We start from the raw sequence: 21,635 nt of genomic DNA, 5'->3' as shown, positions 1-21,635 counted from the left end.
AGGTGCCCAACATTATCAGCCAACAGGAAAATGCAAATGCGGCCCACAGTGAGATACCCTTGCACACTCACCAGAATGGCTAAAATGAAAAAGACCGGCACCAAGTGTGACAATGACGGGGAACAACGGCAGGTCCCGAACATCGACGGTTGAGGTATAAAGTGGCACGACTTTGGAAAACAGCGTGACCGTGTCTTGTACAGCTGAACATACTGATGTCCACGCCAGCATCCCTGGGTGTGTACTCGGGGAAGTGAGGGCCATGGCCCCCGGGGGACATGCATCCGGCGGTCATAGCACCATTGTCTATGACAGTCCCAAACATAAAAGCACCTGGAAGGTCACCAACTGCAGAGGAAATCAACCTCATTGTGGTATAGCATGTGACGGGACAGTATACAGCAATAATAATAATTTTTAAAAAGCCAAACTATTGCTTTTCACAAGGACATGTCATAGACACAATGTGGAGCGTGAGAAAGCAGGTCCTAGAATGCATAGTGGATGATTCCACCTCTAACTTTTAAATTAAGTAACACGCAGTGCCAGAGGTCAGAGCTGCAGTTTCCTCTAGGGGTGGGGGATTAGTTATCGAGGAGGGGCCTGCTGGGCCTGGCAGACTTGGCATCTTTCTCTGGAAGAAGCTTCCATGACTGCAGAGCTATGTAAAAGGTCACTGGATAATAGTTAAGTGACCCCGAGGTTTGAGCACCTACAGAAGTGGTATATATTGATAAAAACTAGAAATACTAAAGGAAAAAATACTGGGAATCCATCTGGCCTTGAACCTTACGCCAGCAGGGGATACTGCAGAGTGGTTTTTTTTAATTTTTTTAATTTTTATTTTTTTAATTCCAGTTAGTTAACATAGAGTGCTATGTTAGTTTCAGGTGTACAGTATAGTGATTCAACACTTCCATACATCACCCTGTGCTCATCACAAGTGTGCTCCTTGATCCCCATCACCTATTTCCCCCATCCCCCCACCACCTCCCCTCTGGTGACCATCAATCTGTTCTCTATAGTTAAGAGTCTGGGTTTGTTTTTTTTTTTTTTTTTTGGTCTCTTTTTTTTCTTTGTTTTTGTTTTTTAAATTCTACATAGGAGTGAAATCATGATATTTGTCTTTTTCTACTTATTTCATGTAGCATTATACTCTCTAGCTCCATCCATGTAGTTGCACATGGCAAGATTTCATTCTTTTTTATGGCTGAGTGATATTCCATTTACATCTTCCTGATCCATTCATCTACCAATGGTTACTTGGGTTGCTTCCATAATTTGGCTATTGTAAATAATGCTGCAATTAACATAGAGGTGCATGTATCTTTTCAAGTTAATGTTTTCATGTTCTTTGGGTAAATACCCAGTAGTGAAATTACTGAATCATATGGTAGTTCTATTGTTAATGTTTTGAGAAACCTCCATATTGTTGTCCAGAGTGGCTGGACCAGTTTGTATTCCCACCAACAGCGCACAAGGGTTCTTTTTTCTCCACATCCTCAACAATACTCGTTGTTTCTTGTGGTTTTGATCTTAGCCACTCTAACAGGTGTGAGTTTTGACTGTAGTTTTGATTTGCATTTTCCTGATGATGACTGATATTGAGCATCTTTTCATGTGTTTGTTGGCCCTCTGGATGTCACATTTGGAGAAAGGTCTGTTCATGTCTTCTGCTCATTTTTAATTTATTTGTTTTTTGGGTATTGAGTTGTATCTGTTCTTTATATATTTTGCAAAATAACCCTTTATCAGCTATGTCATTTACCAATGTCTTCTCCCATTTGGTAGGTTGTCTCTTAGTTTTGTTGGTTGTTTCCTTTGCTGTGCAGAAGCTTTTGGTTTTGATGTAGTCCCAAGAGTTTATGTTTGCTTTTGTTTCCCTTGTGTCAGGAGACATATCTAGAAAAATGTTGCTGTGATCTCCTCTAGGAATTTTATGGTTTCAGGTCTCACATTTAGGTCTTTAATACATTTTGAGTTTAGTTTGTGTATGGTGTAAGAAAGTGGTACAGTTTCATTCTTTTGCATATTGCTGTCCAGTTTTTCTCAATACTATTTGTTGAAGATACCGTCTTTTCCCCATTGGATATTCTTTCCTGCTTTGTCGCAAATTAATCGACCGTATAAATGTGTGTTTCTTTCTGGGCTCCTTGTTCTGTTCCATCGATCTATGTGTCTATTTTTGTACCAGTACCATGTTATTTTGATTACTACACTTTCTAGTTTATCTTGAAATCGGGGATTGTGATACCCCCAGTTTTGTTTTTCTTCTTCAGGATCGCTTTGGCTAGTCTGATTTTTTTTTTTTTTTTTTTTTTGGTGGTTCCATACACATTTTTAGGATTCCTTCTTCTAGTTCTGTGAAAAATGCTGTTGGTATTTTGATAGGGATTGCCCTAAATCTGTAGATTGCTTTGGGTAATATGGACATTTTCATATTTTTTCTCCCAATCCATGAGCGTGGAGTATCTTTCCATTTGCTGGTATCATCTTCAATTTCTTTCCGCGATATTTTATTGTTTTCAGAGCAAATGTCTTTCACATCCTTGGTTAAGTGTATTCTGAGGTATTTCATTCTTTTCTGGTGCAACTGTAAATGGGACTCTTTCTTAATTTATCTTTTGCAGAGTTAAGTTTTAACTAGAATTCAAACTATCATACCTTTTAGGTTTTGCCATCAGAAAAAGTAAAATTTCAGAATGTAGCTGTGCATCGGTGCTAAAGTCCTCCATAGTAACCTGTTCTCTTCCCTCCCCATACTCTCTCCATACCCTCCCCTCCCCATTCCCTCCTTGTCCCCTTTCTACAAAGTTAAGAGGACTAACGGGGTGGGGGGTCACCTGACCCTTCAGCCCAATCTCTGACGGGGACACGTTTTAAGGCACCTTCTGAGGGCACCAGGGGCCTGGGCTGACGCTGCCCCATGGGCCAGTAACAATCAAGAGACTTCTTCTTCACTCAAAGGGGAATGTGGCTGCAGTAACAGAACACAGAACTGGATCCTCTTGCTGTTCTCCAGGCCGCAGCGGTGGGGTCAGGGTCCACCCGGGCTGGTCCCGTCTGGAGGCCCCAAGGGAGATCCGTTTGGTGCCTCTGTCCCGCTTCTGGGCTGCTGCTAAGCTGGGCGTTCCTGCAGTCCTTGCCGGGGGCTCGCCTGCCTTCCCCGCTGCGGGTCTGGGTCTCCTTCCTGTGCCTGCAAGGACACCGGTCACATCGGATCGGGGGTCTGCTCTGGCCCCTGTGACCTCATCTCAACTAACTACATCTGCAAAGACCCTATTTCCAAATAAGCTCGCGTTCCGAGGTTCCAGGTGGACACGAATTTGGGGGGACACTAATCAAGCCAGCACGGGCACCAAGCACCAACAGGGTATGTCTGTCACCTCGCTCTGCATGTGGCAGCAAGACCCGCCCGTGACCACATGCTGGAGAACAGGACACACGTCTGGAAGGTGGGGAGGCCAAGGCTGGAGAGCAGGTTGCCACGGTGATTGTGTCTGGGGTCCATCACGGCCCCCTAGCTCCCTCCGGGTCCTGTCCTACCCCCCTGGGTCTGTCGGTGCACCCTCCACACGGGGCCTGTGGGTGGCCGGCGGCCTTTCCTCCTCACCCGCGAGTCTGGGGTCCATGACGGAGCCTCGGAGTGGCCTCATGGCTCTGGGAGGAGGTAGGAGCGGCCTGTCCTTCTGGGGGGTGTGCTGCCCGTGAGTCCCGGGCGAGGCAGCCCAGGACTTGTCATCCCAGCAACGGACGGAGGACCCTCCAAAGCCTAACCCAGGGCAGTGATTCACACAGCTGCCCGGGGGTTGGCCTTCGGTGCAAAGGCAAGAGTTCTGGGGGGTTTATGTCAGCCGGCGGCAGAGCCTTCGGGGGTCAGTACCCCCTCCCCCCCCCCCCCCCCCCATCACGTCAGGAGGGTTCCGTGGGCTTTGGCTTTGAGAACCACACCCGGGGATCTCCTGGGCGTCCCCCGCAGGGGTGAGGCGGGAGCAGTCTGAGCCGCGTCTGGGAGCCGGGACACTCTTGCCCGTCTCAGATGCACAAATACTCGCCCCCGTGAGCTTTGTCTCCCTCGGAAAGTCAGCCGATAGAGCCCGGCATCAGCTCTGCGGGGGGGATCCGTCTCCGGCCTCGTCCTTGTAAATCTTAACAGACGGGAGACGAGCGGCCTTTCCGTCTCACCCTTTCGGACCCACACGGGCGCCACGGCTCCACGGCTCCGCTGTATTCGGCTCCTCTCCTTCCGGCCTGGGTAGCATTTCCGGGGGTCTGAGGACCCGGGCGCCAGTCCGGACCTCCTTCCCTTTTCCCTCCAGGCTCCTTGGAGGCGCCCAGCGGAGGACTACTGGGCATGCGCAGTCATATCCGCCCCTTCGGTCGCTCAGGGCGGGCGTGGCCTCGGGTCCGGGTTTCCGAGGCCCGGGAGGAGCCGTCCGTCCGAAAGGCGGGGAGAGGCATTGCTGGGGACAGAATGGTCCGGGTCCTGCCCCTGAGGCCTCCCCCTTCCCCAGAGGCTGACCCGGGGGGGGGGGTGCCCCCCTGCACACACAGGAGCTGGGAGCCCCCAGGCCCAGGCCCTGCTCCCAGGAGGAGCCCGCTGTGGGCGGGATGGGTCAGCGGCCAAGGCCGAGCCCTCAACTTGCCGTCCCTGCCGTGGCCCCTGAAGATGTTCGGACGCAGAGGAAAACAACGTCCCCCAGGCCCCCCCAGGGAGGGGGCAACTGTAATGGACAGCGGGGGGCCCAGAGGGAAGACGTCCTGCAGTCTCAGCAACGGGAAAGCTTGTGACCGTCCTCGAACTTGTCAGGTGTGAGCCCGGGTGTGGCCACCTGAACTGCGAGCCACCTCACCTTGTCTGTTCTGCTGGACTCTGACTCTGGACAGAGCACTTCTACTTAAGACAGCATTTGCCATCAGAATTATTACAAACAATAGGATTCTTTCACGTGCAAGTGGCAGAAACTCATCTCAAACTGCTTAAGCCTCAGAGGGGACTCAGCTTAGGTCCTTTAAGAGACTGAGACGGAGGCTTCAGGAACAGCTGGATCAAGGGTGCAGATACCAGGATTTTGTTTCTTGCTGTCTTTCAGCTTTACTGCTTCCTCTACAGGGGAAGGTACCTTAGCTCTCACAGCATCTCCAAAAGGGACGCAATGGCTGTTGGCACCCCCAGATTATAGGATTCTTGGTGCTTGTGATTGATTTCAGCAGGAGAGAAGTCCCCTGTTTCTTAGTGTCTATATTTGTCTGTGGAAAGGAGCTGGGCCTGGGCCGGCTGGGGTCTCATGCCCACCGCTATACTGAGGGGTTGAAGGTCATTCCCATGTTGAGGAGGGCAGTTCCCAGAAGGCAAGAGAAGGGGGCCAGAGATGCTGAGTGAACCAACTGGGTTCACTGCTGGGTGTTTGGAGACCAGCCTCCCACAGGGGACGAGTTACAGGGGCACCTGCTGAGAGCTCGGAGACAGGGACCAGCGGAGATGGAGGAGGAATATTGAAAGAAAGAAAAAAAAAGAGACTCTAAAAACCCCACACACCAACAACCTCAGAACTCTGACTCTGAAACTTGGAAATGTTACCTAAATTCTGACAAGAAAGGGCTTGTACATCTCTTTGTGTTCAGAATCGGCTGCTGGAGAACACAGAGCTTTCTCGAGGCTGTGCCCTGCAGATTCATTTCGGATTTGACATTTAAAAGAATGTTCCACCCACGGCTTTTCTTTGAGAGACGAGAGTATCTGTGAACTTAATATTCAGGTGGATAAATAGATTGCTTGGAGAAAATGATCCCCTCTGAAATGCTGTCCCCTGGCACTTTTCTTTTTGTTTTGTTTTGTTTAGGAGAACTGTGAGGGAAAGAAAGCAAAATGCAGAAATCCTCTCTGACATCCTCACTGCCCACGATGTTCCCAGCTCAGATGAGGCGTGAGTTCTCTCCGTCCCCACCCTGCTGCCTCTGGGTGGCTGTTCACCCGGAGCCCAGAGAAGTGACTCCTCACGGTGCATGGGTGAAGTGGGGGTGGGGGGGGAAGCTGTGGTTTTGTTTTCGCCGGCTTTCAACTGAAATGTAGCATTTCCTTTGATTCTTGAGTGGAAGCAAGAACTCAGAGCAGCATTAGCAGGACTGGGGATTTTAGCACCAGTGGGATCACAGGTGTTTCATACCACATGATTACTCTTGTGCAATCTGGAAGTAATGGTTCCTGATCATCTCTGCCCTGAAATTGCAATCATTATTAGACCCGCCACTGGATCTTACTACGAATGCACGAGAAAAGAGCACACACATTGCTTTTCCACACTTATAATTCTACGCCCATTTTGATATTTGTGGGGCTTTTTTTTTTTTTTGTCATCATTCTGAATTTTATTTTACGCATTTCAGCATACGATTCTGGGAAGGGGTCCGTAAGCCTCGCTGGCCTGCTGAAGGGAGCCACGGCGTCACCCGGCCACCAGCTCTGTGCTGTGAGTCTGACATGTGTTGTTAGGGGAGCCCTCACACACACGCTGTGAGGTGGGTATTAACAATCCCCCCCCCCACACTTAACAGATGGAAAGACTGAGTCTCAAAGGATGGATAACTTCTCCAAGGAATGTATCGGAGCCACCAGCGGCAGAGCTGGAATTTGACTCCGGAACACCTGGCCCCCTCCTCCTGACCACCCCACCCGCTACCCACCTTCAGACACCTGGGAGGCCCCTCTCCTCCCAGAAGCTGCTCTCCCTGAATCACCGGTGAGCGGGGTTTGCCTGAAGTAGTTGATTGAACGTTACCCAGAAACGGAAGCCAACCAAAGAGAGACAAGTAAGTGTTCACCATATTTAAAACTTCTCATTTTAGAGAGAGAGTGTGCGTGCGTGAGCCAGGGAGAGGGCCAGAGGGAGAGAGAGAGAGTCTCTCAGGCAAGGCTCCATGCCCGTCACGGAGCCCGATGCGGGGCTGGATCTCACGACCCTGGGATCACGACCCGAGCCGAAATCAAGAGTCCGATGTTCAACAGACGGAGCCTCTCAGGCGCCCCCAGCTCACCTGATTTTTCAGCGGCAAACACAGAGCGCTACCCTCCTTCTCGTTACTTAGCAAGCACGTTGCAAGTGCTCCCGGGTCAGGGAGAATGTTCGTGTGCGTCCAAGTGCACAGCACCTGCCTCCTGCTTCATCTGTGCAGGACTGGGTGAGACACTGGGCAGATACGCTGGGGCCGGAAGAGGAGGCAAGGAAGGAAAGCGGGGAGCAGGCCGGGAAAGGAGAGGGCAGAGACGGAGGCAGGAGGCAAATAGACAGACTGTTGTTCATGGGCAAGTCAGAGAAGGAAAGGGGCCCAGACCCGCTCTTCCAGAGACATGGGTTCAAACCCTGCTCTGGCCTCACCAGCTCTGTGAACCGTGTTCTTAGACGGAGACCTCGCCCCTGCCTCAGAGATGAGTGCAGGATTGTCAACTCTGTGTGTAGACACAGAGCGGGGCCTGGCCCTCGGTGGGCGCCCGGTCCTTGGGGACACAGGTGATGAGGGCCTGATGTCACCTGGCATCCTGAGCCATTGCGGGCTTGGGCTTCGGGGACAGAACTTTGGTCAGCGGCTTATCTCAGTCCCGTGTGTTGCCCACCGAAAACCGCTCTCCGTTCTCCACCTGCTCTTTGCTCGGAAACCATCCCCGTCTGGCGTCCCAGGCGCCCGCAGCGGCTGCCACCAGCCAGGCACTGCGGCACCGGGGCCGGCACGATGGTCCAAGAGTGCAGGACCACCCGGCCATGAGCCAGCACCTTTGCCCCTTAGCACCCGGAGAGGTGATGTGTTGTTCCAGCTCATTCCGCGGGCACGCTCAGCATCCTCAGAGCGACCCCCAAATCGCGGAGGGAGAGTTTCTGCGCCGGTCTTTTGACCCTGGGCTTGAACAACAACTTGGTTTCGCATTTCACAGCCGCGCCGTCCTTTCCAAAAAACCCAGCCCTGTCCCTCCCTGGCTCTCACTTCCCGGCACCCTCACTTGCTCAGCTTAGAAACGGTAAGTAGCATGTTCCTCTTCCAAACATACTTTGGCGAAATATGCATGGCTCTGAAAACAAGGCCCGGCCACCTCCCGGGTGGAGCCCTGGGGAACTTGTCTCCTTGGTCTCCTGTTCTTGATAACCCGACCCGGCCGCCTGCCCAGGTACAGATTCCCTGCCCTGGGTGTGTGGCCGGTTCTCTAAGCTCCATGCCTGCTGGGGACGAGGGGTGAAGAGCATGCTGTCACCACGAGCTCAGGAGGGAAGGCACACGGTCCCCCAGGCCAGTGGCCGCGGCAGGATGTCTTTCCCGGGTGACTCACCCAGACTCACATGGGTCCCACGGTCCCTGGGCGCCAGCTGGGCCCAGATGGCCAAGAGGGGAGGCAGGGTCTTTACACAGCTTTGCTCAGGATTGATGCTCAAGCCCCAGCTGAGGGACAGGGCGTCCTCGTCAGAAGGCTTGGCAGAGGCTCTCTTTACGAAGGGACTTACCCACGATTGCGGAATGGATGTGGCCTGACATTAAGATGTTTTATGACTCTGATTAAGCAGGAGGGGGGGAGCTGGAGAGAGGTGGTGATTAATCCTCCCACGGAGGAGCTGGCCCCCATCATCCCCACTAGACAGAGAGGCTGGACAGCAGGGGATGATTGCCGCTCTCCAAAGAGAAGAAGCCCAGTTTTCACCCGGGGTGTGGGGGGGTGAGCCTCGGGCCTGCTGGGCGGGCGCTTTGCGTGTGTTCCCGGGTGGCCCGTGTATGGGCCCTCAGAGGGTCAGACACCTTGTATAAGACAGAGGATGCCTGTGCCCTGGGACGGCGGTCCCTGAGGGATCCTGGATGCCCCCTTTGAGACAGGTGCGAGGAGGAATCCCAGGAGGACAGAGCCCATGATGTTCCTCAGGGTCTCTGGTGTGGGCCCCACGGGAAGGCTCTTTGACAGCCAGGCCCCGAGCAAGTCCCTGCTTTTTGCAGGAAGAGTGTTTCCTTCCTGGCCTGGTTCCCCTCTCTGCTTGGCCCAGAAAGCTCAGGACTAAATTTGGAAGTCCGTGTTGTGAGTTCTTGAATTCCCATAACGTACACAGGGCATTCTGGCCCCTCCTCGCCCATCTTTCCATCTTAGCTCTGTGCTCTGGTCGCTCAGGCATTCGTGTTTCTGGTTTTCGTCGTAGGGCACACACCTCTGGGTACATCTCCCATCCTCATGGAATGAGGTCAAGGGTAATAATGGGCTTCTCTGTCTGTCTGTCCTTCCTGGCTGGGGATGTCTCTGGTGTGTCCATGCACGGGACTGTCCATATCCTCAGAGGAAACCCTCTCACCGATCCCTCCAGAAAGAGAAAAAGAGGGGTCAGGCACTGGACATGAAGTTATAGAGACAACCCACATGCCCACAGGGGCTGGTAAATGGGGTCTTTGTACACAAGACTCTCTTCAGTCTCTCAAAGGAATGAAGTAGAGTTGCGACTCTCAACGTGAACAATTCTCCAGAATGGACGACTGAGCCAAAGATCAAGTTCCAGAAGAATATATATAATATATATGAGATGATATTATTCAAAACCCTTTATAAAAATTTGAAGTGCTTTTCAGCAGTGTTTGTTGGCTTATTTGTCCTTTTTTTTTTTTTTTTTTTTTTTTTTTTTTTTGTTCGATGGCACTCTGGTCACTGAAGTAAGGATGTCTGGCTTCTCAGAGGTAAGGACCTGCCTTGAAGGACCCCAGTCCTTCCTACTTTTTCCAGTGGTTCACCTTCATTTGTGGGAATTGAGCACTGGGTCCAGGGGCACAGACTGTGGTCTTTGCCAACACACCAAGTAAAGCCATGTGGGGACACAGGAAAGCCCCCTTTCGGGGTTCCATCAGGAGAGATCCCTCATCCATGAACAGGGATGGGGCTTCGTCCGGGACCACTCAAGGGAGACTGGGAACTGTGGCCGGGCTTACCTTGGGCAAAGAGGCTGAGAGGGGGCCCACTTCATGCTTGTCTCGAGGGCGATTCTCAGAAAACAAAACCAGAAAGAACCAAGGGTCGGTGAGGATGTGGAGAAATCGGAACACTTGTGCTTTGCTCGTGGATGTGTAAATGCAGCCACCGTGGCAAACCGTAGGAAGCTTCCTCAAAGAATTAAAGATAGAATGACTGTAGGGTCCAGCAAGTCTGAGTATACACTCCGAGGAACTAAAGGCAGATGCTTAAAACAGATATTTGCACACCGATGTTCATGGCCGCATTATTTGCAACATCCAGAAGGTGGAAACAACCAGAATGCCCACTGATGGGCACGCGGATAAACTAAATGTCGTCTAGCCACACAATGGGATACTATTCAGGCTGAAAAAAAAAGAACGTAATTCTGACACGCTACAGCAGGGACGAACCTTGGAAACATCATGCTCAGCAAAACAGGCCAGTCCCAAAAGACAGACACTGTCTGATTCCGCTCAGTGAGGTGTCTGGAGTAGTCAGGTTGTTAGACACAGAGAGGAGGCCAGAGGTCACGGGGGGCTGGGTTGCAGTTTGCGAAGACGGAAACTTCTGGCGATGGATGGCGGGGATGATTGGACCACAATGGGAATGTGCTTAATGCCGCTGAATTTTACACTTAAAAAGTAGGTAAAATGGCAAATCATATATGTATGTTTTGTAGTCATAACAAATTTAAGCGATGCCAAAAAATCTCAGCAATCAAGGCAAATATATGCATTAAGAAGCGGGCGAAGGCATGGCTTTCCTTCCGTGATTTTGCTTCGTCCGTTTTTTTCATTTCGTTGTTCCATGTGTGATGGCCAGAGGATTCTTTCGGCTCTGTCATCTGGCCTAATAAACTCTGATGATTAAAGTTTCCCTGACACAGCTGTATTCCCTGGTTCATGGGAAACCGAACCAGAGAGGGACTTTGGCACAGTTTGGGGCAGTGGGGGTCTTCTTCCTCCAGGGAAGGGCCAGGGTCACCACCTGCCTCTTGGTCGGGGTCAGCTCCTTCAGGCTGGGACCTTGTCTGTCCTGTTCAGAGCAGTACCCAAATCTGCCTGGTGCCTGGCACATAGAAGGTGTAGAAGGTGCTTAATAAGTCAGGGCTGAGTGAGTGAGCCAGGCAATGAAGGAATGAAAAATAAAAGTCTAACTAACATGGAACCCTTTATAAAGTACACACAACCTTTCTCGCAGATGTCCTTGAAACTTACACTCGGGGTAATTGTTGGATGAAAAGTTGGTGGTTGAAATGGGAAAGCATATAGGGTTGTGATGCTTTAAAAACCATACCTTAAGGGGCACTTGGGTTGGTTAAGCGTCTGACTCTTGATTTCGGCTCAGATCATGATCTCACAGTTCATGAGTTCCAGCCCCAAGTTGGGCTCTTCACCGACAGTGTGGTGCCTGCTTGGGATTCTTTCTGCTTTTCTCTCTGCCTCTCCACCACTCACTCTCTCTCTCTCTCTCTCTCTCTCAAAATAGTTTAAAAATCCTATACCTTAAGTATTTATATTTGTAAATCTTCAGTGGAGGTGCACAGTCAAATACATTTTCTTTAACCACAAAAGAGGTGAACATATAATTTGTCACCAAGTACTTAGACATAAGATGTATTTGCATTTGATGTGTCCCTTAAATGCACAGATCATTGAGCTGTCAGACATCTGCTCATGGGATAGATGAGCTCATGTGCACGGTCTGAAGGGGTCTGCTTATCTTCAGAGCTAAAGAGTTTTCTTCTTGCAAAGCTGCTTCTGTGCCTGGTCAGAGTGGTGCCCCCATGGCTGGCTTCCCCGAGAGGCACCTCAGGTTCATTGTGCTCCTCTGAGATGGCCCCTGTAGGATAGGAGCCCCGGACAAGGTAAGGGGAACAGTGTGTGTGTGCACAGAGTATGCATCCGTTCTGCCTCCTCCTCCTGCCCTCCCAGCTTTGAGCTTCCGGGGTCCGGAAAGCTAACTACACGACTTGCCTGGCTCACCCAGTCGAGGCTGTTTGGTGCCCTGTGTTTTCGCCTGTGCCCTGTCTTCTGCCGGAAACGCCCCTCCCCCTTCACTTCTTCCCACTCCTACCCCATAGTCACCTAAAGGTCCTTGGCCCTCCATGTCTGGTCCCGGCATCGAGAGCACATGGGGGGAGCGCAGGGTCTCAGCTCCCCCCACCACCTGATGAGTCAGAACCTTCTGTGACAAGGTTTTCAAGTGATTCAGACGCCCCTTGAAGCGCGGAAGCACCATCAGTGACTCCTGATCCGTCAGTGTTCGGCTCAGAGGCCACCTCCTCCAGAGAGCCCTCCCGGCCTGCTCCCCGCCGCCCCCCCCCCCCCCCCCGCCCCCAGCCTGCAGCAGGGGCAGTTGGAGAGCCGGGGTGGCCCGGCAACGGGCGCACAGGCCACCTTCGCCAGCACTTTGCGTCCCCGAGCATCTGTCTTCTGTGCCCGTGACCCTGCGGAAGGACGTGTATCGTCTGTCATGGTTCTACCGGGTCGGCGCTCGGGGGTCTGAGTGCCCGCTTGGGAATCCTCCCCCTGCACTCAGGCCCCTCCTGTAGCCATGCTTGGGGTCCCTGTTGTGGGAGCCCCTGGGAGGGGAGACCACCTGCTCCCGAGGCTTCGGGTGCGGTGGGAGCGTGGTGGGAGCCCAGACCGACGTGCCTGCTGCGGACTCCCCTCCTCGGAAAGCTGGCTTCCTGCTGGAACGGTCTGCGCCCTCCTGAGTGTTCAGGGCTCCCCGTAGAGATTCTTCTAAGGGCTCCCCGGGGACGTGCGGACAGCCCTCGGGGTTCTCAGGAAAGATGTGAGGCCTTCTTCCTGGCTCTCCTCTGAGCACCCCCAGCTGCCCAGACACAGCCCCAGTCTGTCCTCCCCCATCACCATGATGAGCACCCAGTGCTCCATGCGGACCCGTGAGCCCCCTCCCCCACACCACATCCCCTGTCCTCACAGCCTCAGAGATCTGCGTAGGACACACATCACACACGTCCCCAGCGGCCACCCTCTCCCTCCAGGCCTACCCCTGCCCCTGGCATCCCCCCCTGCACCACAGAGACGTCTGTGCAGTTGCCCTGCCCCCCCCATCCCCTTCCCTGTCACCTTTGCCCCAGTTCCCCTGGCCCCAGAAGCACAGCCCTCAGGCCTTTATACTCTTGTTCTGCCTGGAACGTTCTGCCCCCTCCCCTCCCAGGCTACCTCCTGTTAGCTTTACTCTCAGCCTGAATGTCACCTCCGGGTGTGATCTCTGACCCTGGTTAGCCATCACCCTATTGGAACCGTCTACAGAGCAGAGATTACCATCCTTTGTCCCTTTGGTCTTTATCACCTGGCCTTGCCCCTCCTACAACCTAAGCTCCGGGGTCCAGGGGCTCACTGGGGTGTCCTTTCCATCACTGCCTCCCATGCACTGGAACACACATCATAGAAGCTGCACAGACATTTACTAAATAAACAGAATGAAGGAAGTAACACACACACACACACTTTGCATCAAGTAGAGTCAAGGGTGCTGGTCCTTCTCCGAATTGCGTCTGGGCCCTGTCTGCCTGCTCTGTGCCCGAGGCTGACCCCTCTGCCTGCATTCCCAGCCCCCCGGGGGGCCGTCCCTCTCCAGCAGTCCAAGGGGGACCGGAGGACAGAGGGGGCATTTCCCTGTTCCCTCGACAGCCCCCACTGGGCTCAGCTGAGGCCACATCCCTCTCCTCCCTCCGGACCGAGGTGGGACCAGGTTCCCCTGGTGCTGGTGCCTGGGAGCCCGCCTCCTAGGTCCTGCCCTCATCCGTGCTGGAGCTGGGGACTATCTCCTCGCCTCGTCCTCCTCTGCACCCTGGGGGAGAAGTGCTCCTGGCTGGGACCCTGGCTGATACACAGGGCACCTGCTTTCTGGGGATGAGATCAAGGGGTCTTTCCTCTGTTTACACATCGCACACACACGTTTTTGCTTTTCAGTTATTTATTTATCTAAAAACAATTTTTAAAATTTTCAATTCTATTTTTACATTTTCAGGTACTCAAGAAAGAACTAAAAGCCTAGATTCTGCATCATGTAACTAAAGAGAAAGGTACTCAAGAAAGGTACTCAAGAAAGAACTAAAAGAGCCTAGATTCTACACATGTGCACGTGTGTGTGCCTGTGTGCATGTGTGTGTGTGTGTGTGTGTGTGTGCATGTGAGTGTGTGTTTGCCATCGAGAGAAAACGTTTTTTGACTGCATAAAATTTATAAATGTTCAACAACAGCATCTTAAAACTACAAAGATTAAGAAAAAAAATGACAGAACAAGAAAGAAAAGGTTGCAAATTCTTAAGTTTTCCCATCTATAAATTTAGGACTAAACTAATCCCATGAATTTAGGACGAAAACATAAATGTAGGGCTAAAATATAAATGTGGGACTACACTAATAACAATTTTGTGCAAGTTTGAGTGGGATGTGGTTTACATTTTTTTTCTCATCGTTTTTAAAACCAACCGAATGTTATTCATGTAAATATTAGGTGACTTCTGCAGATTTGTGACCCTAGTCCTAGGGCACAAAAGTGGTCTTGTTTTGGACATTTTTATGTCCGACCTTATTCTATGTCAACCTTAGGGAATGTTTGAAGGACGAGTGATGTCAATTTAAATCAAAACGCAATACTTCCATGTTTCTAAAGCGTCTGAGGGGGAAATCATGTATTCGTGAGAACATTCACGCAGCTCTATTAATATGATGCCGCGGTAAAGCTATGCTGCTCCCCTAGGAAAACAAGTATAGCGTGAGCGTAGTGACAGCAGCATAAGGAAAGCGAGGACGATCAGAAATTTGTCGCAGAAATGCGTGCAGGTGTGCGCGGGGGTGTGGGTGTTCAGGGCCCTGCTGCCTTGAGCTGAGTCAATCCCACAGGCGACCCCGGATCCCTGAGCCCTCACAGTGGGGACCCTGGTGACCCAGGGGACCCCCCTGACCCTTCCCGGCCTCTCTGGGCTGCGGGGGGAGCAGCAGGAGCGAAAGGGCCCCTCGGGAAAGGCTGGCAGCTGGACTCCCGGCGGGCCAGCAGCTGCCTGATGTGGTCGTTTTCTGCCCTTAGCGCCTCGAGCTTCCTCTTGGTGGACACAGCTGCCGCCCAGCTCTTCTGGGCTCTGTCCCAGTGGGCGAGGACCTCCTGGTGACAGTAGCGGGAGTTTCTCTCCAGCTCTTGGCCCAAGTCCTGGGCCATCTTCTTGTACAGGTTGCAAAGCTGGTACGTGCAGTTTATGTCTCTATACAGGTTGGCCAGTTTCCTCTTGATCTCCAAGCACTGCGCTTCCTCTTGAAACCATTTCCTGTGACGCTGCAGGATGTGTTCGTCCTGTGCATCCTGCAGGCTCTGAAGTTGGAGCTTCAGCTGCTGAATCTCACTCTCAGGCTGGGAATTTTCACGCTGCAGGGCGGCTTCCTGGGTTCGGAGACTGTTTGCCCGTCCTGTTGGCTCTGCGGTCAGGTGCTGGTCTTCCCGCCGCTGTCTGGCTCTGTCTCGATGCCCCCCTTCGGGACTCCGAGGGGACACAGCGACGCCAGCATCACCAGCGACATCCTTCCGATCACCTGCTGCCCGCTGCAGGGGACGATGGCCGTTCCCCGCCGCCCCCCTGTGCTCGACGTCCCCGCTCCCGGCGGCCCCGCCATCTCTAGGGAGGTCAGGCGAGGGGATGGCCCGCAGCAGGTGCTCAGCCCCAGGCCGTGACGGGCCTGCTTGATCTTTCGGGCCCTGCTCCCCGCGTGCCTTCGCCCGCTCCAGCCTTTCTTCCCCCTCCTTTTCCTGACCTCTCTGCCTCCGTCTCGAAATTTCTTGGTTGAGCGTTTCCGGACTTTCTGGACAGTGAGGGTTTTCGCCCCGATTATGCGTTATTTCCTTCCGACCTTGTTCTCGATCCTTCTCCGATGCCCTCAAGATGGCGTTTTCATCAGTGACTTGGGGAAGTGTAGGAGACTGGCTCTCGTGTGCCTGTTTCAGAAAGCCAACAGAGTCCCGCAGTGAGGCGCTGCTCAGGTGTATGCCCGTCGCCGAGGAGCTCGGGATTTGTGAGGTGAGCAGGGGCGGCCCGAGGGCGTCATCGGCCTGTGAGGCTGGGCCAGGGCTCTCACGGCGTCCTCTGCAGACCTCACCGCAGGCTGGACACCTCTCTCCCAGTGTCTTCGCGCTTCTTGGACTGTGTTTTCTCCTCACTGTCAGAACCAGCACCACAGCACATGCCAGCACGGCCCCGGGAAACACGAGGTGTCTCAGGCTTCCAGAAATCCCCTCCCCGCACCGAACAGGTGCTTCAGGACCAGCTGAAATGCACATCCCGTGGCCGACGGCGGGCCCTGCGTGGCTGCACGGGCCTCCACGGCTCGGCCTCCGACCACAGCACTGCCTCCGAGGGCCAGCGTCCTATGGTTCCCAACTGACCACTCAGGGGAGAGTTCTGTCTCTAAGGTAAACAAGTGCTCGGCAACCGGGGCACGTCGGTTGGGCTGGGGGGAGGGGAGGCCAATCAGTTTCTAGAAAACAGCTCTGCCTGACTTTGCTGAACGTGGTCTCACTTACACAAGCACCGGGGGAGGCGGGAAGGGCGGATCCCAGCCAGGAGCTCGGCCAGGAGGGCGGATCCCAGCCAGGAGCTCGGCCCATCTGGCCCGATGGCAAACCTAGGCGGTCAAAGCAGAGCCAGGCAGGGTCCCTCTCTGTGCACCGGGGAAGTCGGGGCAGAGTGTCAGGTTCCCGGGCGAGGCCCACCGTCCTGACTCGAAGTTTCCCTCTGCTCCAGGGACTCCCGGTCCTGCCCGCAAAGGTCCCAGGGATCTCCCTCCTCGGAGGCTCCCTCCCTCCATTCTGTGGTCACTGTGAGTGGGCAGGTCACTCTGGGTCTGTCCCCAAAGCTACTAAGGGACCAGGATTCCAATCCTAACAACTGGGGAGAAGTCAGGAACTGGCAGGGTCTTACGATGTCGTGGGTTCTGTGCAGCCAGCCTGTCCTTGTCCAATCCTGGTGCTCCTGTGAGGGGGTAATGCTACTACAGGGTGACTCAGTGGCCGTTTCCCTCGTGTGGCCCTCCATCCACAGCCATGTCTCCCGCGGTGCCTGGGGGAGGGTCCCCAGTCCAGCAAGTCACCTCGGAAGTGGGCCCCTGGAGGGGCCCAGTATCTCTACGGCAGAGTCCGGCTCCAAGCCCCTCGTCCGTCCCCTGGGACCCTGATGGAAGAGGCCGTTCCCACTCTCCTTGTCTGAGAGGGAAAGAGAGAAGTCAGTAAGGCTGGTCAGGTGTCCTGAGGGCTTCCAGGCTTAGGCTGTGGGGGCCCTCTGGATGGACAGAACAAGTACTCTGAGCAGGTTTGGTGATGAGGGAGGAGGTGGCCCATGGTCTGAAGCGAGAGCTGTTTAAGTAGACTTTTTAAAAATTATTTATTTATTTTGAGAGAGAGAAAGAGAGCATTTGCGCATAATTGGGGAGGGGCAGAGAGAGGGAGAGAGAGAGAGAATCCCAAGCATGTTCTGTGTTGTCAGCACACGGCCTGGCTAGGGGCCGGATCCCACAACCCGTGAGATCTTGAACTGAGCCGAAATCAAGGGTCGGACTCTTAACCAGCTGAGCCACCCAGGTGCCCCTAGATTTCATTTTTTTTAGTTAATTTTACGTTTGAAGAAAAATGGAATGGAACGTATGGAGAGTTCGCATATACCCCCTTGCCTCCCTCGTTAAGAACCCCCTACTGTTGACAACTGGCCTTAGTGTAGTATATCCATACTAGTGATGAAGCAGCATTGGTATATTATTATCATCTAAAGTCCGTAACTTACATTAGGAATCACTCTCTGTGTTGTGCATTCTCCGGTGTTCAAAAAATACACTCTGTCATAAGCGTACCGGTCCAGAGTCTACAGAATAGTTTTGCTGCCCTGAAAATCCCCCAGGGCTCCCCCTGTTCGTTCCTCCCTCCCTCCCTCCCTCCCTCCCTCCCTCCCTCCCTCCCCCTGAGCCCCTGGTCATTTTCCTTGCTCTGTATTCAGCTTGTGTGACATTAATACAGTGATCCCAGCTTTTTAAAATTACTATCACTGTGGTATACCTTTCTCTATCCTTGTACTCTTAATCTGTGTCTTTATAGTGAAAGTGAGTTTCTTGTAGATAACAGAGTTGAGTCTTGTTTTGTGTGTGTGTGCGTGTGTGTGTGTTTATCCATTCAGTCTCTGTCTTTTAATTCATATATTTAGACCATTAACATTTAAAGTGATTATCAATATTTGTGGATTGATACCTATCACATTTCTGACTGTTTTCCTTTGTCACCCTTGTTCTGTTTCTTTTTTTTTAAACGCCTTTTCTGCATTCTGTGGTTTTAGTTGAGCAATTTATAGGATTTTGTTTTATCTTCTCTCTTGGAATCAAACTTCTTTCAAGAATTTGTAGTAGTTGGGGCACCTGGGTGGCTCGGTTGGTTAAGGGTCCAACTCTTGATCTCGGCTTGTGTCATGACCTCACAGTTTGTAAGTTCAAGCCCCCCATCAGGCTCTGTGCTTATGGTGCAGAGCCTGCTTGGGATTCTGTCTCTCCTTCTCCTTGCCCCTCCCTTGCTTGTGCTCCCTCTCAAGATAAAAATAAATAAACTTTAAAAAATTAAAATAATTTCTAATAGTTGCCCTTGAATTTGTAGTGTACCTCTACCACTGGCCCAAGTCCGAGTGCAAGGACCAGCGTCCCCAGGTCTGCTTCTGCTGATCTTAACTTCTTTAGTGTTGGGAGATGTTATGGGTTGAACTATGTTCTTGCAGAATTCAAATATTGAAGTCCTCACCCCCAGGACCTCAGAATGGGACCTTACTTATAAATGGAGTCTTTACAAAGGTAATCAAGTTAAAATCACGGGCCCTAATCCCGTGGGACTGTGTCCTCACAGAAGAGGAAACGTGGGCAGGAACGTGTGGGGAGAGAAGGCAATATGGCGACACTGGGGAAGATGGCCAGTGACAAGACAGGGAGCAAGGCCCGGAACAGATCCTCCCTCATAGTCCTCTGAAGGGAATCTTGCCCCCCAACACCTTGCTTGGGGACTTCTGTCCTCCAGAAGTGGGAGATGACGGATTTACCTTGTTTGAGCCTCCCAAGGTGGGTATTGTGTGACAGCCGCCCCAGGAAGCCGATAGAGAAGAGAAGAGACGTGGTGACCAACAGAAAGAGGGACAGAGACAGAGGCAAGCAGAGGGTGCTGTGTGCGCACGTGTAAGTGTGAGTGTGCATGTGTGTGTGTGCGCACACACGTGTTCGGAGGATCGTCTTATTACCGGCTGCAGGGTTGAGCTCAGAGACATTTCGGTGAACTTGTGGACCCCCAACACCTACCCCAGCGCCCAGTAAGGTTGATTCCTTGTCACCTCTTGTTGCAATGCCACCGCTGTCACGCACAGCTATTGGAGAAACGCCAGCCACAGGTGCAAGGGTAGCACTGGGACCCAGGCCTTGGTGCTAGATGGAACTCAGCTGCTCTTAACGTCGTTACTCCTGGGCTCCTTCACTTAACTGGCTCCTAGAAAAGCATAGAGTATCTGGCTTTCTGTGATCTCTACGTTCCTAGTGGTTGACGTTTAAGAGCTGCTTGTGAATGAATGGTTGGGGGAGGGGTGAACACAAAAATGACTGAATAAAAGTTAACTAAACTGTTGGGGCTCCCCTTGGAGGGTCTTATGGGATTCATACATTGTTTGGGAAAGCAGAAGCCCAGGCTCGTGTAAATTTGATCGAAAATACTAGTCTGATTGCTCAGGGTCTGAGAGCTCTGACCAAGGTGCTGTGTCTGTGAGATGATGCACTCACTTCATCCCCAGGGCGGAAAGGCTAAGAACACCTGTAACACTGATGGAAATGCCTAGGATGGATGGGGCAGATGAGGGTAACAGTGTTGAGAGCCCGTCCAGCCCCTCGTCTGAGGCGGGGGTGGCTCTGGGCTCCAAGCCCTGGAGGCCTCGACCACCCCCAAGCTGGAGTCCACGGTCAGGACAGATCAGAGGCCACCGCTGAGTCCAAAGAAGCCCCTCCAGTTTGAACATAGGGCTTTAACCTCTCCAAGCCTCCGTTCCCACATCTGTAAAATGAACATAACGAAACCGACCTCCCGGAATCCCAGGGAGATGATGCCAATGCTATTGTATTTCACAATTGTTAATTACACATTTGTGCCGTGATGAAGAATAACCTCTTTGTTAGCCAATTTGATGGAGTTTACGAGCAAATGGCAAAGGTGTTTCTCATGGGCTTTACGTGGAGATGGGCCACAGCTGATGCACAATCTTCTTGCTCGAGACCTCATGTTCTTTGTACCGTTTGTTGCCCCCAGCATCCCCAGGACACGTCATTTGCCAGCCAATCTGGGCCATGGGCTCCCGTGAATCAGCATTTCCAGCCCCATGCCATGCAAACACACGTGTGTGTTGAGCCCTGGCTGTTTGGAGAGTATGAAACCATAGATATGGAAACTGCTGGTGGGGGTCAGATTTGGCAATCCTGGGCTGTCTTGCCACTGAACATGACTTGGGGAGGCAAGGAGGGGACAGTTACTCATAGCACATGGACAAAGGCGATGTCCATTCCAGTTGTGAAGGTGTCATCACCAGCTATGACAAAAATCGTATTTCCCTGAATGTCAGATTTCAAGTAGAATCACATGTTCAAACCCTGCCCAGGCGTTTCAAAAGAATTACACAATAAGGGGTTTCCCCCTTCACTGCATTGAGCCTCACCCTTTTGTGCAGCTTCTTCAGAAAAGACAGATTAACATCTGGCCCCGATTATGGGATTCACGCATCTGCTCAAACTAAACTAGCCGTGACCAGCTGCTGCGTGTATGAGGACTGTGTGTCCTTTGGGTAGAAGGCTCGTGGATAATTTTAAAATTCAAGGGCTGTGCACTGTGTTCAAAACAGAACAGAAGGAGGAACTGGAAGCTTGGGGGAGCCCCTGGGTAGGATTTATAATGATTTAAACAAAACGCAGCGTGGTTATCATGGCAAGAGAACAGCATCTGGAAATGGAAGGCCTAAGTCTGAGTCCTGATTGAATTAAACGCCAACTTTCTTGCCGAACTCTGCAGCCTGGGTTTCTTCTTATGAAAACAGGGACATGATGGTCAGGAGCTGTATTTTCTTCACAGACCCCTTTGCTCATGACTTAAATGGAGACCCCCAGGTCACTAACTTCCCACAGTCTTAAAGAAAGGATGGATTCATCCACCCACGACTGCCCCGTGACTCCACTTTATGGAGGGGGAACTGAGGCACTGTGTAATGAAGTCACATGCCCAAGGTCATGCAGCAGTGCATGAACAGTTGGGTGAGAACCGTAACCCAAGGGCAGGCCACAGCACGACAAACTCTACTGTCAACTTGCTTGATGTTTCCAAAGAGGTGATGAGAGAGGTTACTGCCCTCCCCACCCACCCTGTTCCGTCTCCACGTGCTCTGGCCCCCACATTCTGTACCTCACCACCTCACCCACCCAATGGAGCAGCCCTTTCAGGCTCCGAATCGTTATAGCTTTGAGTGTCCACCATTTGCAGATCTGAGGACCTCTGAGGCCGCTGTATGGGGAACAACCAGGACATGGGGTGGGCTGAGTTGTTTGCCCTTCATGACTTCAGTTTGGACTATGTTAAGAAAAATAAACTTTTAAAATGTGAA

Source organism: Neofelis nebulosa, chromosome 5, assembly GCF_028018385.1.
Source record: "Neofelis nebulosa isolate mNeoNeb1 chromosome 5, mNeoNeb1.pri, whole genome shotgun sequence".
NCBI lineage: Eukaryota > Metazoa > Chordata > Mammalia > Carnivora > Felidae > Neofelis > Neofelis nebulosa.
The sequence above is the reverse complement of the archived record's forward strand: the minus strand, read 5'-3'. Positions refer to the sequence as shown.